Source organism: Drosophila navojoa, chromosome X (genome assembly GCF_054131105.1).
Source record: "Drosophila navojoa isolate 15081-1374.11 chromosome X, UAZ_NAV_1.0, whole genome shotgun sequence".
In the NCBI taxonomy this organism is placed as follows: domain Eukaryota; kingdom Metazoa; phylum Arthropoda; class Insecta; order Diptera; family Drosophilidae; genus Drosophila; species Drosophila navojoa.
In genome coordinates, this window is record NC_142895.1 from 28,580,028 (window position 1) to 28,597,338 (window position 17,311).

Sequence of the window (17,311 nt, forward strand, 5' to 3'; positions counted from 1 at the left end):
GAAGTATATGAGGACATTGCAAAAGGAAACGTAGGAATCTTCGAGATTCGAAAGAATAAAATTAAATATTTATGGAATAAAGTTTCAAAGCTAGTTCAGGAGCTAAGAAATAAATATGTGTCAAACAAAATGTTTGACGAAGAAGTTAATGAATTAGATTTTGATGTGCAAAATGCAATCAGTGCGTTAGAAGCCAAAAAAGGCACCCCAATTCAACCCATAATCCACGAAAAAATGGATAACCTTCCGGGTCTACCAAAAATTCAAGTCCCAATATTTTTTGGAGATGTCAAAGATTGGGATTTATTCGCTGAATTATTTTGCGACCTTATTGATAGAAGAGAAGATTTAACTCCTTCTATCAAATTCAGTTACTTAAAATCCTCATTACGAGGAGAAGCAAAGAGCATGGTTGCTCATTTATTAACGGGGTCCGCAGATAATTATTCTACCGCTTGGGAATTACTTACCAAGCGATATGAAAATAAAAGGAAAATTTTTTCGGAACAATTGAACCGAATAATGGACCTTCCAAATTTAAATATTGACTCATCCAAAAGTATCAATTATTTTATTGATACAATTAATGAGTCAATACATATAATTAAAAGTAAGGCTCAACTTTCAGAATAAGTTGATAAAATCTTTGCACACATAATACTAAGAAAATTTAGTAAAGATGCACTTCAATTATACGAAAGCCAAATAAAAAAGACAAAAGAAATACAATTACTGACTGACGTAATAGACTACTTAGATCAGCGACATTGTTCATTATCCACTTCAAATAAGGAGGAAAAGAAAATTCACTCTGGTTACAATTGTCCTATATGCAAAGTAGTAGGTCATAGTACCACGCAATGCACGAAATTTAAGGCAATGGTCCCAAGAGAAAGATTGGATGCTGCAAGAAAGATACAGTTATGTTTGAGGTGTTTAAGACACACGAATACTAATAGGTGTACAAGTAGCATGAATTGTTACTTTTGTAAGAAGCCTCATCATACAATGTTACATATAAATACAGAAAAAGTTAATACAGTAGTAACAAATGAAGAGGCCTTATTAGCCACAGCGATAATTAAAGTTAAAGCAATAAAGGGGAATTATATTAACTTAAGAGCCTTAATAGATAGTGGATCTCAAAAAACAATTATATCTGAGGAGGCCGCACAGTTGCTAAATTTACCCAGAATCAGAAATGAGACAGAAATAAGTGGTGTCTCATCAGAAAATACTTGTAGGTCGAAACACAAAGTTAAGCTAATAATAAAACCTAGAGTACCAAATAAAGAACAGTTTAGGGTTGAGGCCATCATATTATCAAAGTTAATGAAAGCTCTCCCAGTTAGTAAAGCAAATATAGACATGGCTCAATGGCACAATTTCACTTTAGCTGATCCACAATTTTATAAACCAGGTCGTGTAGACATAATAATAGGTGCAGACTTATATCCACACGTACTAAAAGATGGGATAGTAAAGATAGATGGATTACTTGGGCAAAAGACTGAATTTGGTTGGATTGTATCAGGTTGTACAAAATCAAAAGGTAAAACAACGATAGTAGCGACAAGTATTGCAATAGAAGACCTAGATCGGTTCTGGGAATTAGAAAACGAAGAAGAAGAAGATGTCAAAGAGATAGAATTTTGTGAGAAAAATTTTCAGAATACAACAAAAGGTGATTCAAGGGGTAGATATGTTGTAACAATTCCGTTCAAAGAAGAAAATGAATTAGGAGAATCAAAGCCACAAGCTATAGCTCGATTTCTTAGCTTAGAGAAAAAGCTGCAAAAAAAATGAAAAATTAAGAACAGACTACACAAAGTTCAGTTAAGATCTTGAATTCGGCAAATGTGGAGTGTTTTTTCATTTTAACGCTCTAACATTTTGGTCCTTCGGCGTTCTCTGTGTTTTCCCCCACCCGTGGTAAGAGACACAGAGAAAGGAACCAGCGTCTTAATGCTGATAGTTTTAAAACTCAGCTTAAGACAAAATATAGTATATTACTCTGTTTTCCCCCGCCAGTGGTAAGAGACAGAGTATATACATATATAAACTAAAAGTGGTGCTCAAATTTAAAAAAAAAAAAAAAATTTGTAGTGCTGGTGGGTCTGCATTCCCAAAAAGGGACTAAAAAAAAAAAAATTTTTTAAATCCGAAAAGTTCGGTTCTCTCGTGAAGTGCGGAGAGAGAAAAACAAAAAACAAAAACAAAAATTGAAGTGATTCTGTTCTCTCGCGTGAAGTGCGGAGACAAAAAAAAAATAATAAATAAAAAAAAAAAAAAATAATAAATAAAAATCCGAAAAATTCGGTTCAAAAAAATAAAAAATCGAAGTAATTCTGTTCTCTCGCGCAAAGTGCGGAGAGGCAGAATACTACCAAAAGGTTTCTGTTCTCCATCCAAAAAGAGAGACAGAGTAAAACTACAGCGAAATTCGACGAAAGAAAGCGACTCATCAGAACCGTCAGTGGCCAACGGGAAGAGGAATATCACCAAGATCATCAGGCGCCCCCTTCAGAGAAGACTGGATCAACAGGAGGACAGCGCGGATAAGATAAAGATAAGTCGTAGTTTAATTTTTTTAATAAATATAAATAAAAATAAAAAGAATGCTGTCAGAAAAAGTGATAAAGCTCTTGAAAATGCAATCAGATTGAAAAAACTAGACTCATCTGAAGAAATTAGGCCACCGAGCGAAATTTTAGGAGAGTTAGAAAAAATAAAAGAAGAATTAGAAAATAATCATACCTTATTGTTAAAAGTAGGGGTAATAGACCATGCATACTTTAACAATAAGGAATTTGATAAAGCGATGAAAAGCATACAAGATTTGAAATTAGAAATTATGAGGGCTGAGAAAGAAGAAGATAAAGATGTGAAGCATGTTAGAGCAGTCACAGTTCACAAAAGCTCTGAAGAAGAAGTAGAGTTTGAAAGCAAAGTCGAACAGTTAAAACTATATTTAGTAGAAGTATATGAGGACATTGCAAAAGGAAACGTAGGAATCTTCGAGATTCGAAAGAATAAAATTAAATATTTATGGAATAAAGTTTCAAAGCTAGTTCAGGAGCTAAGAAATAAATATGTGTCAAACAAAATGTTTGACGAAGAAGTTAATGAATTAGATTTTGATGTGCAAAATGCAATCAGTGCGTTAGAAGCCAAAAAAGGCACCCCAATTCAACCCATAATCCACGAAAAAATGGATAACCTTCCGGGTCTACCAAAAATTCAAGTCCCAATATTTTTTGGAGATGTCAAAGATTGGGATTTATTCGCTGAATTATTTTGCGACCTTATTGATAGAAGAGAAGATTTAACTCCTTCTATCAAATTCAGTTACTTAAAATCCTCATTACGAGGAGAAGCAAAGAGCATGGTTGCTCATTTATTAACGGGGTCCGCAGATAATTATTCTACCGCTTGGGAATTACTTACCAAGCGATATGAAAATAAAAGGAAAATTTTTTCGGAACAATTGAACCGAATAATGGACCTTCCAAATTTAAATATTGACTCATCCAAAAGTATCAATTATTTTATTGATACAATTAATGAGTCAATACATATAATTAAAAGTAAGGCTCAACTTTCAGAAGAAGTTGATAAAATCTTTGCACACATAATACTAAGAAAATTTAGTAAAGAGGCACTTCAATTATACGAAAGCCAAATAAAAAAGACAAAAGAAATACAATTACTGACTGACGTAATAGACTACTTAGATCAGCGACATTGTTCATTATCCACTTCAAATAAGGAGGAAAAGAAAATTCACTCTGGTTACAATTGTCCTATATGCAATGCACGAAATTTAAGGCAATGGTCCCAAGAGAAAGATTGGATGCTGCAAGAAAGATACAGTTATGTTTGAGGTGTTTAAGACACACGAATACTAATAGGTGTACAAGTAGCATGAATTGTTACTTTTGTAAGAAGCCTCATCATACAATGTTACATATAAATACAGAAAAAGTTAATACAGTAGTAACAAATGAAGAGGCCTTATTAGCCACAGCGATAATTAAAGTTAAAGCAATAAAGGGGAATTATATTAACTTAAGAGCCTTAATAGATAGTGGATCTCAAAAAACAATTATATCTGAGGAGGCCGCACAGTTGCTAAATTTACCCAGAATCAGAAATGAGACAGAAATAAGTGGTGTCTCATCAGAAAATACTTGTAGGTCGAAACACAAAGTTAAGCTAATAATAAAACCTAGAGAACCAAATAAAGAACAGTTTAGGGTTGAGGCCATCATATTATCAAAGTTAATGAAAGCTCTCCCAGTTAGTAAAGCAAATATAGACATGGCTCAATGGCACAATTTCACTTTAGCTGATCCACAATTTTATAAACCAGGTCGTGTAGACATAATAATAGGTGCAGACTTATATCCACACGTACTAAAAGATGGGATAGTAAAGATAGATGGATTACTTGGGCAAAAGACTGAATTTGGTTGGATTGTATCAGGTTGTACAAAATCAAAAGGTAAAACAACGATAGTAGCGACAAGTATTGCAATAGAAGACCTAGATCGGTTCTGGGAATTAGAAAACGAAGAAGAAGAAGATGTCAAAGAGATAGAATTTTGTGAGAAAAATTTTCAGAATACAACAAAAATTGATTCAAGGGGTAGATATGTTGTAACAATTCCGTTCAAAGAAGAAAATGAATTAGGAGAATCAAAGCCACAAGCTATAGCTCGATTTCTTAGCTTAGAGAAAAAGCTGCAAAAAAAATGAAAAATTAAGAACAGACTACACAAAGTTCAGTTAAGATCTTGAATTCGGCAAATGTGGAGTGTTTTTTCATTTTAACGCTCTAACATTTTGGTCCTTCGGCGTTCTCTGTGTTTTCCCCCACCCGTGGTAAGAGACACAGAGAAAGGAACCAGCGTCTTAATGCTGATAGTTTTAAAACTCAGCTTAAGACAAAATATAGTATATTACTCTGTTTTCCCCCGCCAGTGGTAAGAGACAGAGTATATACATATATAAACTAAAAGTGGTGCTCAAATTTAAAAAAAAAAAAGAAAATTTGTAGTGCTGGTGGGTCTGCATTCCCAAAAAGGGACTAAAAAAAAAAAAAATTTTTTTAAATCCGAAAAGTTCGGTTCTCTCGTGAAGTGCGGAGAGAGAAAAACAAAAAACAAAAACAAAAATTGAAGTGATTCTGTTCTCTCGCGTGAAGTGCGGAGACAAAAAAAAAATAATAAATAAAAAAAAAAAAAAATAATAAATAAAAATCCGAAAAATTCGGTTCAAAAAAATAAAAATCGAAGTAATTCTGTTCTCTCGCGCAAAGTGCGGAGAGGCAGAATACTACCAAAAGGTTTCTGTTCTCCATCCAAAAAGAGAGACAGAGTAAAACTACAGCGAAATTCGACGAAAGAAAGCGACTCATCAGAACCGTCAGTGGCCAACGGGAAGAGGAATATCACCAAGATCATCAGGCGCCCCCTTCAGAGAAGACTGGATCAACAGGAGGACAGCGCGGATAAGATAAAGATAAGTCGTAGTTTAATTTTATTAATAAATATAAATAAAAATAAAAAGAATGCTGTCAGAAAAAGTGATAAAGCTCTTGAAAATGCAATCAGATTGAAAAAACTAGACTCATCTGAAGAAATTAGGCCACCGAGCGAAATTTTAGGAGAGTTAGAAAAAATAAAAGAAGAATTAGAAAATAATCATACCTTATTGTTAAAAGTAGGGGTAATAGACCATGCATACTTTAACAATAAGGAATTTGATAAAGCGATGAAAAGCATACAAGATTTGAAATTAGAAATTATGAGGGCTGAGAAAGAAGAAGATAAAGATGTGAAGCATGTTAGAGCAGTCACAGTTCACAAAAGCTCTGAAGAAGAAGTAGAGTTTGAAAGCAAAGTCGAACAGTTAAAACTATATTTAGTAGAAGTATATGAGGACATTGCAAAAGGAAACGTAGGAATCTTCGAGATTCGAAAGAATAAAATTAAATATTTATGGAATAAAGTTTCAAAGCTAGTTCAGGAGCTAAGAAATAAATATGTGTCAAACAAAATGTTTGACGAAGAAGTTAATGAATTAGATTTTGATGTGCAAAATGCAATCAGTGCGTTAGAAGCCAAAAAAGGCACCCCAATTCAACCCATAATCCACGAAAAAATGGATAACCTTCCGGGTCTACCAAAAATTCAAGTCCCAATATTTTTTGGAGATGTCAAAGATTGGGATTTATTCGCTGAATTATTTTGCGACCTTATTGATAGAAGAGAAGATTTAACTCCTTCTATCAAATTCAGTTACTTAAAATCCTCATTACGAGGAGAAGCAAAGAGCATGGTTGCTCATTTATTAACGGGGTCCGCAGATAATTATTCTACCGCTTGGGAATTACTTACCAAGCGATATGAAAATAAAAGGAAAATTTTTTCGGAACAATTGAACCGAATAATGGACCTTCCAAATTTAAATATTGACTCATCCAAAAGTATCAATTATTTTATTGATACAATTAATGAGTCAATACATATAATTAAAAGTAAGGCTCAACTTTCAGAAGAAGTTGATAAAATCTTTGCACACATAATACTAAGAAAATTTAGTAAAGAGGCACTTCAATTATACGAAAGCCAAATAAAAAAGACAAAAGAAATACAATTACTGACTGACGTAATAGACTACTTAGATCAGCGACATTGTTCATTATCCACTTCAAATAAGGAGGAAAAGAAAATTCACTCTGGTTACAATTGTCCTATATGCAAAGTAGTAGGTCATAGTACCACGCAATGCACGAAATTTAAGGCAATGGTCCCAAGAGAAAGATTGGATGCTGCAAGAAAGATACAGTTATGTTTGAGGTGTTTAAGACACACGAATACTAATAGGTGTACAAGTAGCATGAATTGTTACTTTTGTAAGAAGCCTCATCATACAATGTTACATATAAATACAGAAAAAGTTAATACAGTAGTAACAAATGAAGAGGCCTTATTAGCCACAGCGATAATTAAAGTTAAAGCAATAAAGGGGAATTATATTAACTTAAGAGCCTTAATAGATAGTGGATCTCAAAAAACAATTATATCTGAGGAGGCCGCACAGTTGCTAAATTTACCCAGAATCAGAAATGAGACAGAAATAAGTGGTGTCTCATCAGAAAATACTTGTAGGTCGAAACACAAAGTTAAGCTAATAATAAAACCTAGAGAACCAAATAAAGAACAGTTTAGGGTTGAGGCCATCATATTATCAAAGTTAATGAAAGCTCTCCCAGTTAGTAAAGCAAATATAGACATGGCTCAATGGCACAATTTCACTTTAGCTGATCCACAATTTTATAAACCAGGTCGTGTAGACATAATAATAGGTGCAGACTTATATCCACACGTACTAAAAGATGGGATAGTAAAGATAGATGGATTACTTGGGCAAAAGACTGAATTTGGTTGGATTGTATCAGGTTGTACAAAATCAAAAGGTAAAACAACGATAGTAGCGACAAGTATTGCAATAGAAGACCTAGATCGGTTCTGGGAATTAGAAAACGAAGAAGAAGAAGATGTCAAAGAGATAGAATTTTGTGAGAAAAATTTTCAGAATACAACAAAAATTGATTCAAGGGGTAGATATGTTGTAACAATTCCGTTCAAAGAAGAAAATGAATTAGGAGAATCAAAGCCACAAGCTATAGCTCGATTTCTTAGCTTAGAGAAAAAGCTGCAAAAAAAATGAAAAATTAAGAACAGACTACACAAAGTTCAGTTAAGATCTTGAATTCGGCAAATGTGGAGTGTTTTTTCATTTTAACGCTCTAACATTTTGGTCCTTCGGCGTTCTCTGTGTTTTCCCCCACCCGTGGTAAGAGACACAGAGAAAGGAACCAGCGTCTTAATGCTGATAGTTTTAAAACTCAGCTTAAGACAAAATATAGTATATTACTCTGTTTTCCCCCGCCAGTGGTAAGAGACAGAGTATATACATATATAAACTAAAAGTGGTGCTCAAATTTAAAAAAAAAAAAGAAAATTTGTAGTGCTGGTGGGTCTGCATTCCCAAAAAGGGACTAAAAAAAAAAAAAATTTTTAAAATCCGAAAAGTTCGATTCTCTCGTGAAGTGCGGAGAGAGAAAAACAAAAAACAAAAACAAAAATTGAAGTGATTCTGTTCTCTCGCGTGAAGTGCGGAGACAAAAAAAAAATAATAAATAAAAAAAAAAAATATAATAAATAAAAATCCGAAAAATTCGGTTCAAAAAAATAAAAAATCGAAGTAATTCTGTTCTCTCGCGCAAAGTGCGGAGAGGCAGAATACTACCAAAAGGTTTCTGTTCTCCATCCAAAAAGAGAGACAGAGTAAAACTACAGCGAAATTCGACGAAAGAAAGCGACTCATCAGAACCGTCAGTGGCCAACGGGAAGAGGAATATCACCAAGATCATCAGAGAAGACTGGATCAACAGGAGGACAGCGCGGATAAGATAAAGATAAGTCGTAGTTTAATTTTTTTAATAAATATAAATAAAAATAAAAAGAATGCTGTCAGAAAAAGTGATAAAGCTCTTGAAAATGCAATCGGACTTAGTGTCCAGATTGAAAAAACTAGACTCATCTGAAGAAATTAGGCCACCGAGCGAAATTTTAGGAGAGTTAGAAAAAATAAAAGAAGAATTAGAAAATAATCATACCTTATTGTTAAAAGTAGGGGTAATAGACCATGCATACTTTAACAATAAGGAATTTGATAAAGCGATGAAAAGCATACAAGATTTGAAATTAGAAATTATGAGGGCTGAGAAAGAAGAAGATAAAGATGTGAAGCATGTTAGAAAGCAAAGTCGAACAGTTAAAACTATATTTAGTAGAAGTATATGAGGACATTGCAAAAGGAAACGTAGGAATCTTCGAGATTCGAAAGAATAAAATTAAATATTTATGGAATAAAGTTTCAAAGCTAGTTCAGGAGCTAAGAAATAAATATGTGTCAAACAAAATGTTTGACGAAGAAGTTAATGAATTAGATTTTGATGTGCAAAATGCAATCAGTGCGTTAGAAGCCAAAAAAGGCACCCCAATTCAACCCATAATCCACGAAAAAATGGATAACCTTCCGGGTCTACCAAAAATTCAAGTCCCAATATTTTTTGGAGATGTCAAAGATTGGGATTTATTCGCTGAATTATTTTGCGACCTTATTGATAGAAGAGAAGATTTAACTCCTTCTATCAAATTCAGTTACTTAAAATCCTCATTACGAGGAGAAGCAAAGAGCATGGTTGCTCATTTATTAACGGGGTCCGCAGATAATTATTCTACCGCTTGGGAATTACTTACCAAGCGATATGAAAATAAAAGGAAAATTTTTTCGGAACAATTGAACCGAATAATGGACCTTCCAAATTTAAATATTGACTCATCCAAAAGTATCAATTATTTTATTGATACAATTAATGAGTCAATACATATAATTAAAAGTAAGGCTCAACTTTCAGAAGAAGTTGATAAAATCTTTGCACACATAATACTAAGAAAATTTAGTAAAGAGGCACTTCAATTATACGAAAGCCAAATAAAAAAGACAAAAGAAATACAATTACTGACTGACGTAATAGACTACTTAGATCAGCGACATTGTTCATTATCCACTTCAAATAAGGAGGAAAAGAAAATTCACTCTGGTTACAATTGTCCTATATGCAAAGTAGTAGGTCATAGTACCACGCAATGCACGAAATTTAAGGCAATGGTCCCAAGAGAAAGATTGGATGCTGCAAGAAAGATACAGTTATGTTTGAGGTGTTTAAGACACACGAATACTAATAGGTGTACAAGTAGCATGAATTGTTACTTTTGTAAGAAGCCTCATCATACAATGTTACATATAAATACAGAAAAAGTTAATACAGTAGTAACAAATGAAGAGGCCTTATTAGCCACAGCGATAATTAAAGTTAAAGCAATAAAGGGGAATTATATTAACTTAAGAGCCTTAATAGATAGTGGATCTCAAAAAACAATTATATCTGAGGAGGCCGCACAGTTGCTAAATTTACCCAGAATCAGAAATGAGACAGAAATAAGTGGTGTCTCATCAGAAAATACTTGTAGGTCGAAACACAAAGTTAAGCTAATAATAAAACCTAGAGAACCAAATAAAGAACAGTTTAGGGTTGAGGCCATCATATTATCAAAGTTAATGAAAGCTCTCCCAGTTAGTAAAGCAAATATAGACATGGCTCAATGGCACAATTTCACTTTAGCTGATCCACAATTTTATAAACCAGGTCGTGTAGACATAATAATAGGTGCAAACTTATATCCACACGTACTAAAAGATGGGATAGTAAAGATAGATGGATTACTTGGGCAAAAGACTGAATTTGGTTGGATTGTATCAGGTTGTACAAAATCAAAAGGTAAAACAACGATAGTAGCGACAAGTATTGCAATAGAAGACCTAGATCGGTTCTGGGAATTAGAAAACGAAGAAGAAGAAGATGTCAAAGAGATAGAATTTTGTGAGAAAAATTTTCAGAATACAACAAAAATTGATTCAAGGGGTAGATATGTTGTAACAATTCCGTTCAAAGAAGAAAATGAATTAGGAGAATCAAAGCCACAAGCTATAGCTCGATTTCTTAGCTTAGAGAAAAAGCTGCAAAAAAAATGAAAAATTAAGAACAGACTACACAAAGTTCAGTTAAGATCTTGAATTCGGCAAATGTGGAGTGTTTTTTCATTTTAACGCTCTAACATTTTGGTCCTTCGGCGTTCTCTGTGTTTTCCCCCACCCGTGGTAAGAGACACAGAGAAAGGAACCAGCGTCTTAATGCTGATAGTTTTAAAACTCAGCTTAAGACAAAATATAGTATATTACTCTGTTTTCCCCCGCCAGTGGTAAGAGACAGAGTATATACATATATAAACTAAAAGTGGTGCTCAAATTTAAAAAAAAAAAGAAAATTTGTAGTGCTGGTGGGTCTGCATTCCCAAAAAGGGACTAAAAAAAAAAAATTTTTTTAAAAATCCGAAAAGTTCGGTTCTCTCGTGAAGTGCGGAGAGAGAAAAACAAAAAACAAAAACAAAAATTGAAGTGATTCTGTTCTCTCGCGTGAAGTGCGGAGACAAAAAAAAAATAATAAATAAAAAAAAAAAAAATAATAAATAAAAATCCGAAAAATTCGGTTCAAAAAAATAAAAAATCGAAGTAATTCTGTTCTCTCGCGCAAAGTGCGGAGAGGCAGAATACTACCAAAAGGTTTCTGTTCTCCATCCAAAAAGAGAGACAGAGTAAAACTACAGCGAAATTCGACGAAAGAAAGCGACTCATCAGAACCGTCAGTGGCCAACGGGAAGAGGAATATCACCAAGATCATCAGGCGCCCCCTTCAGAGAAGACTGGATCAACAGGAGGACAGCGCGGATAAGATAAAGATAAGTCGTAGTTTAATTTTTTTAATAAATATAAATAAAAATAAAAAGAATGCTGTCAGAAAAAGTGATAAAGCTCTTGAAAATGCAATCAGATTGAAAAAACTAGACTCATCTGAAGAAATTAGGCCACCGAGCGAAATTTTAGGAGAGTTAGAAAAAATAAAAGAAGAATTAGAAAATAATCATACCTTATTGTTAAAAGTAGGGGTAATAGACCATGCATACTTTAACAATAAGGAATTTGATAAAGCGATGAAAAGCATACAAGATTTGAAATTAGAAATTATGAGGGCTGAGAAAGAAGAAGATAAAGATGTGAAGCATGTTAGAGCAGTCACAGTTCACAAAAGCTCTGAAGAAGAAGTAGAGTTTGAAAGCAAAGTCGAACAGTTAAAACTATATTTAGTAGAAGTATATGAGGACATTGCAAAAGGAAACGTAGGAATCTTCGAGATTCGAAAGAATAAAATTAAATATTTATGGAATAAAGTTTCAAAGCTAGTTCAGGAGCTAAGAAATAAATATGTGTCAAACAAAATGTTTGACGAAGAAGTTAATGAATTAGATTTTGATGTGCAAAATGCAATCAGTGCGTTAGAAGCCAAAAAAGGCACCCCAATTCAACCCATAATCCACGAAAAAATGGATAACCTTCCGGGTCTACCAAAAATTCAAGTCCCAATATTTTTTGGAGATGTCAAAGATTGGGATTTATTCGCTGAATTATTTTGCGACCTTATTGATAGAAGAGAAGATTTAACTCCTTCTATCAAATTCAGTTACTTAAAATCCTCATTACGAGGAGAAGCAAAGAGCATGGTTGCTCATTTATTAACGGGGTCCGCAGATAATTATTCTACCGCTTGGGAATTACTTACCAAGCGATATGAAAATAAAAGGAAAATTTTTTCGGAACAATTGAACCGAATAATGGACCTTCCAAATTTAAATATTGACTCATCCAAAAGTATCAATTATTTTATTGATACAATTAATGAGTCAATACATATAATTAAAAGTAAGGCTCAACTTTCAGAAGAAGTTGATAAAATCTTTGCACACATAATACTAAGAAAATTTAGTAAAGAGGCACTTCAATTATACGAAAGCCAAATAAAAAAGACAAAAGAAATACAATTACTGACTGACGTAATAGACTACTTAGATCAGCGACATTGTTCATTATCCACTTCAAATTGTTGTAAATTTCACTGCCCATACTAAAAGTTTACAGTAGATATGTTTGTAATTATATTAACGTTTATTCATAGAAAAATAATATGTATGCGCGACACTCCGTTACGCGTGCTAAAACTCAACTCTCGCTTATATATCAGTGTAAGGTTGCCAGACATCTCAATAATCGGCATTATAGTTTTTAGTGTTGCCAATACTTAATATCGATAGATTTTCAACACCTCTTCTCAACACAAAAACTTTTCTTCATATTACATGTCAATTTTTCAATATTTTCAAACCTGTCATGCCTAACAACTTTACATGTTTTTGTTTACTTAAATTCTTAGTACAAATATCTGCTATCATATTAGATGTATCAATGTATTTTAAAACAATTTCTTTAGTTTCTACTAACTCTCTTATAAAATGGTATCTTATGTCGATATGCTTGCTTCTTGCATGATACATATGATTTTTGGCTAGTTGTTGTGCACTTAAATTATCACCATAGACACATATTGGAAGATCTGTAGAAAAACATCCAATTTCATTAACAAGTCGTCTTAGATACACCGCCTCTTTTGCTGCTGCTGCCAACGCCATATACTCGGCTTCAGTGCTGCTTAATGCCACAGTTGTTTGTTTATGTGATTCCCAAGAAAAAGCTGCTCCTGCCAAGAAGAAGATGAAACCTGTAAAAGATTTGCGATCAATTATGTTACCACCCCAATCTGCATCTGTATAGCCTTCTATTGATTTGCCAGTTTTGTAGTAATGTAGTTTCATATTCTTTGTGCTAGATAGGTATCGTAATATATGTTTAGCTCCTGCCTCATGAGTGCTATTTGGATTTTGTTCATCTGTGACAATTTGCATACTGAATGCAATATGTCCGGGCGTGTAGATATTGCCAAATACATCAAACTTCCAATTAAAGTCTGATATTTTGTAGCATCAACTTTCTTAGATTCGTCGGATGGATTAATTTGATATCCCGCATCCAACGGTGTAGCGGCTGACTTACAGCTTTGCATATTGTACTGATTGAGTAATTTATCAATATAATTTGTTTGACACACAAACACATCTCCAGTCTCTTCAGTACGCTCTATCGAAAAACCCAGAAAATTGTTGACTTCGCCTTTGTCTACAGATTTGAACTGTTTTCCGATATATTGTTTGATAGCTTCCAAGTCCGCTTTGTTTTTACTTGCAATTAATATATCATCGACGTAAACTGCAATGATGTTTATATTGTTGTCCATCAGTTTCGTGTATAAACAAGGCTCGCTACTGCATGAAAGTAAACCCAAATTTCTTCAATGCATTATCCAGTTTGACGTTCCACTCTCGACCAGATTGTTTCAATCCGTAAATAGCTTTATTTAGTTTTGCTACTTTATTGGGATGCCTTTTATTGATAAACATCTCCGGTTGAACCATATATATTTCGTCGCTTAATTCGCCGTTTAAATATGCTGTGCATATATCCATTTGGTGCATGTATAATTGAAGCTCGGCTGCAAGTGCAAAAACCATACGTATTGTTGCATAACGTACGACGGGTGAGTAAGTTTCTTCATAATTAACTCCATACTGTTGACTGCAACCTTTTGCGACGAGTCTTGCTTTGTATCGTTCAATGTTTCCTTCTGCATCTCTCTTCAAGCTAAAAACCCATTTGTTTCCGATAGTTTTCTTATTAGCTGGTAAATCTACCAAAGACCAAGTATTGTTAGCCACGAGCGAGTTGAACTCCAGCTGCATAGCTTCCTTCCATTTGCTCGAATGCGTATCATTAATAGCTGCTGTAACGTTTTCAGGAACTTTAACCTCTTCTGTTGTCTGTATCACATTGAGTCTGTTTTTCTGCTTTGCCGGTCTGCCGGGTGCACCTGTTCGGACGATGCGTGGTCTACCTGGACCATATCTAGGCAATTGCTCCTCGTCATTGCTGGATTCCGGTATATTTTCCATGTGATTAGGTTCCGCTTCAGCATCTTCGTAATCTATCTGAGGACTTGCAGAACAATTAGTATTGATTGTTTTATCTGCACTTACGTTTTGCGATTCTTTATCAGCTTGACAATTATTTTTGTAGATCATGTCAGAAAAATCAGCTCTATTTTTGTTTTCCATAAACATCCACTCTTGGAATTTTACATCTCGCTTGATAACCACCTTGTGCTGATCTATATCATATAACCTGTAACCTTTCGTTGCCGTACTATAACCAACAAAGATATATTCTCTTCCTTTAGCTCTAAACTTCTGTTTTTGCGTCTTATCCAGGCCAACTGCTAAACAACCAAATGTTCTGAAATGCTTAACTGTAGGTTTCCTTTGAAACCAGATTTCAAAAGGGGTTGCATCTTCTAAGGCTCTTGTTGTAGAACGATTCCGTATATAAAGAGCACATGCACATGCTTCAGCCCAAAACTTTTCTTCGAGACCTGCGTGCAATAACATAGAACGTGCCATTTCTACCAGTGTTCTATTAAAACGTTCGGCCACACCATTTTGTTGGGGCGTGTGGGGTACTGTAAGTTGCCGTTCTATGCCTTGACTCTGTAAGTATTGGTCAAACTCTTTATTTACGTATTCACCACCATTGTCACTTCTAATTACTTTTATTTTAGCGCCTGTTTGTTTCTCAACGTATTGTTTGTATTTTTAAAATGTTCAAAAACTTCACTTTTATTTTGCATAAATATGACCGTAGCATATCTAGATTTATCGTCGATAAATGTCAAGAAATATTTTGAACCACCAATCGAATTTGTGTTAAAAGGCCCGCAAACATCTGAGTGTACAATTTCTAATAAGTTCTTTGCTCGATAATCTGCTTCATTGAACGGTTGAGAACAGATTTTACTTTTCATACATGACACACACGTAATGTTCGATATTGGTTGTATTTTATCTATGCCTTGTACCATTTCATTCGATGCAAGTCTGTGTAAACTTTGTATATTCAGATGACCGAATCTGTTGTGCCATTTGATTACGTTTTCGACACACGTCATATTAACGCACTCGACTATATTTTCAAAATAATATAACCCTTTGTCTCTTTTTGCAATAGCAATCAATTCGTTATCGGTTTTTATTTTTACTATCGCACATTTACTATTGAAGTTTATTTGTAAACCGTTTTCCGTACCTTTTCCAACTGAGAAAAAATTAACTTGTAAGTCTGGTACATGCAGAACATTTTTTAGGTTGAAACTTGAATTTTTGGTTTTAATATGCACTGTACCGATGCCTATTGCGTTTAACGATTGATCTCCTGCAACTAACACCTTTTCGTGTATTTCTGTGTATTGGTGAAATAGCGCGCGATTGTTACACATGTGAGAGGTTGCGCCACTGTCTACGCACCATACGTCATAATTCACACTTTGATTCGATGAAAAAAGAGCAATATTCGGTGACACACACACAAACGATTGTTCGTTTTTATTTCGTTTTTCTTGCTTTATTGTCTCCTCTTCTTTCCGTTGTTTGTCTTTAAATTTATTTTGCCGACAACTCGCTGCATAATGTCCGCGCTTGCCACACACAAAGCATTTACCGTCGTTGTTGTTTCGTTTTCCTTCTTTATCGCGGTTTGTCTTGTTCTTTATCATGTATGCTTGCTGTTCACTGCATTCGCTTTTCGTTTGATTTCTGCGATCTGCCTCTTCTAATAGTTTATTGCGCATTATGGTGAAATTCGGCAGCTCATCGCGAATTTCCATTGCAATTACAAAATTCTCGTAGGATTTTGGCAAACTAGACAACAAAATAATGACAATAATTTCATCACCTAATGAAACTCCGACTTCTTTTAATTTGTCTATTACACTTTCAAACTCGTTCACATATAGAACTACATTTGCGCCTTCCGACAAACGGAGACCTAACAATGTTTTATATAAAGACACTTTACGCGCCGGTCCACTTGGTTCATGAATTTCTTTTAGTCTTTGCCATGCTTCTGCCGATGTTTGGCAATTTTTTATGTAATTTAATTGATTTGGTTTCACTGACAATGTAATTGATGCTAACGCTTTTTCGTCTTTCTTTATCCAATTACCGTTGTCCACTTCTGGTTTTAATTCCACACCACTTGTAATTTTCCATACTTCGGAATGAACCAGAACACTACGCATCTGGACACACCAAACGTCATAGTTTTTTTCGTCTAACTTGTCGATTGAGTACATATTATTATTTGCCATTTTTGTACTAATTTATTGACACACAATAAGAATTAGCTGGACACACCACATTAGCAACTGTATACTTTTAATAATCTGTTTCAGCGACCTGGGCCCATAACCTGTTGTAAATTTCACTGCCCATACTAAAAGTTTACAGTAGATATGTTTGTAATTATATTAACGTTTATTCATAGAAAAATAATATGTATGCGCGACACTCCGTTACGCGTGCTAAAACTCAACTCTCCCTTATATATCAGTGTAAGGTTGCCAGACATCTCAATAATCGACATTATAGTTTTTAGTGTTGCCAATACTTAATATCGATAGATTTTCAACACAAATAAGGAGGAAAAGAAATTCACTCTGGTTACAATTGTCCTATATGCAAAGTAGTAGGTCATAGTACCACGCAATGCACGAAATTTAAGGCAATGGTCCCAAGAGAAAGATTGGATGCTGCAAGAAAGATACAGTTATGTTTGAGGTGTT

At 34.2% G+C, this 17,311-nt stretch overlaps 2 long non-coding RNA genes across 2 annotated transcripts in view; both read right to left on the bottom strand.

The window, feature by feature from the left end:
- LOC149090768 (uncharacterized) overlaps positions 1 to 17,311 on the bottom strand; it is a 152,124-nt gene that overhangs the window by 49,680 nt on the left and 85,133 nt on the right. The gene's annotated exons all lie outside the window — the stretch shown is intronic.
- On the bottom strand, positions 14,669 to 17,060 carry LOC149090771 (uncharacterized). Its single transcript, XR_016197490.1, has 2 exons — positions 15,243 to 17,060; positions 14,669 to 15,182 (listed from the first exon to the last, which is right to left on the bottom strand). It is a non-coding gene; the product is annotated as an uncharacterized LOC149090771 (long non-coding RNA).